At 41.9% G+C, this 2,542-nt stretch overlaps 1 non-coding gene across 1 annotated transcript; it reads right to left on the reverse strand.

The window, feature by feature from the left end:
• Positions 1-1,978: 1,978 nt before the first annotated feature.
• Positions 1,979-2,097, reverse strand: LOC138362155 (5S ribosomal RNA). Its single transcript, XR_011227452.1, has one exon. It is a non-coding gene; the product is annotated as a 5S ribosomal RNA (ribosomal RNA).
• Between the last annotated feature and the right edge of the window lie 445 nt (positions 2,098-2,542).

Raw genomic sequence — 2,542 nt, forward strand, 5'->3', positions numbered from 1 at the left:
GAGTTGATTTACGGCCAGCCAGCCAGCTGCAGCCAAGGCAGGGCAGGGCAGGGCAAGGCAAGGCAAGGCAAGGCAAGGCAAGGCAAGGCAATAACAGAACAGGACAGGACAGGACAGGCAAGGCAAGGCAAGGCAAGGCAAGCAGGCGGGCGGGCAGGCGGGCGGGCGGGCGGGCGGGCGGGCGGGCGGGCGGGCGGGCGGGCGGCCGGCCAGCCAGCCAGCCAGGCAGGCAGGCAGGCAGGCAGGCAGGCAGGCAGGCAGGCAGGCAGGCAGGCAGGCAGGCAGGCAGGCAGGCAGGCAGGCAGGCAGGCAGGCAGCCAGCCAGCCAGCCAGCCAGCCAGCCAGCCAGCCAGCCACTCCCACTTTGTATTTATATGCATTCAATTTATATTCAAACATTATATATGTTAAGGGCCTAGTTTTAGTGTTTATTTTAAAAATGACAAACATCGAGTCGTTTTACCAGTCCTTTAGCGTTAACAGTGATGCATTTTAAAACTGAACAGAAATCACCTTTTCTGGATATATCAAATATCGAATCCGCTTAATGTGCCTACAATTCAATCATTCAAAAAATACATAATTTACATCATGCCTTTTCATAGAACAGACAATAAGATTTGAGACAATAAGAACTTTACTTTTATAACTAAAGTTGCACAATTATACCAACTCTATGGTGGCTGGGTGGTAAGGTGTGTGGCTGGTGTTTTGGAAGTCGCGAGTTCAAACGACCCAATGGGAGTACTTTTTTTTTTTGCCATACAATCTTCCTAATACTATTATGTAGGTGTGTGTGTGTGTGTGTGTTTTTATTCATTCTTTGGTTTTATAGATGACATACATATTGACTCCTTTTACCGGTCCTTAATTAGGCTCTGGGGAAGCAATGGTGGTGGTGCATTTAAAACTAAACCAAAAATCACCAGTTCTGGACGCGTCAAATATCATATCCGCTTAATGTGTCTACAACCTAATTACTTAAAACTACACTATTTAATTCATTCATATCATGTGCATATTGGTCATTATGCTCATACAACCGACATCAAAATTTATTTTCATTATTAGAATCATACATTTCATCAAGTAATACAGATACAAAGAGATTTTCTTTCTGAGAAGACCGTTAGTATTGGCTGGCTGGCAGGCAGGCAGGCATTTGAGGGTTATTATTTCGCCTGTTGATTGGGGGGAGGGTTGATGTGTTAGGGGGTTTTCGGTTAGGTGTGGTGGTGGTGATTGGTGGTGATTGGTGGTGATTGGTGGTGGTGGTGATTGGTGGTGAGTAGTGGTGGTGGTGGTGAGTAGTGGTGGTGGTGGTGGTGGTGGTGGTAGTAGGTGGGAGGGGGGGGGGGGGGGGGAAGGGGACTGATGGTCTGTGGATTCCTTCTCCGTACCCCTTACATATAAGCAAAAACATGCCTTCCTGTGGGTATAGAAACATTAACACAAATTATATATGTAACTGATATTGTAGCCTTTTAAACAGAAAAGATTTGTACATACAAATACTTTTAAATTATCATTTATTTGTGGAAATGGCATTTACGTCATTAAATTGATACCTCAGCATCAAGCTTGTGTCCTGCAGCTGTGGTCCAGTGGTAAAGTGTATATAAGTGATGCGTATTCTTGGAGTTGCGAGTTCAAACCCGGATTAAGCTATATATATATATATATATATATATATATATATATATATATATATATATATATATATATATATATATATATATATATATATATATATATATATATATATATATATATATATATAAAACAACATGTTTTGTTTTGGTTGTTTGTTTTTGTATAAAGCCTCACACACTATATTAAGCGAGTTTGTTTTAAACATGACATACATATTAATTCATTTTACCAGGCCTTATTCCACACAACTCCGTGAATTTCCCGTGGAGCCAGCCATTCAAACAAAAACAAACGAAACAAAACAAAACAAAACAAAAAACATTATTGCCAACAGCATTTGGTGTTCCCAGGCGGTCACCCATCCAAGTACTAACCAAACCCAACGTTGCTTAACTTCGCTGATCGGACGAGAAGCGGTGTTCTCAACGTGGTATGGCCGTTGGCATGAGACTGCCTACACATTGTGGCTAATAACCAACTCTTTTTAGTCATCACGGCAGGATACGGACCTTCTTGTGGTGTCTTAATGGTAATTGTATCCTAACATATTTTTGTCTCCTTGGCATGGATATTTAACATCGTTTATTCAGTCTTGGGTTTATGTTCTTTCGCCATTTACAGACATTTTACATCTACCTACTTCCTCAGCCTGCCCTGCCAATTTCTAATGAATTTGTGGATTTTCTTTTGTAATACATACATGTGTGTGCTCATCTGCTCTTCAGTTTTTATGATATTTGTCTCATCTGTCCTGCTTTATGATACTTTTACAAAGAACATGAACAAATGCTTCTATTTTAGAGAAGATATGGGATCCAGGTTTCGGAGCCGTAAAACCAACCGTTGTGATTGGTGGACGAGTTGCCAGGTTGCAGCTTCTGTACCGTGC

Source organism: Procambarus clarkii, unplaced genomic scaffold, assembly GCF_040958095.1.
Source record: "Procambarus clarkii isolate CNS0578487 unplaced genomic scaffold, FALCON_Pclarkii_2.0 HiC_scaffold_1353, whole genome shotgun sequence".
Classification (NCBI taxonomy): domain Eukaryota; kingdom Metazoa; phylum Arthropoda; class Malacostraca; order Decapoda; family Cambaridae; genus Procambarus; species Procambarus clarkii.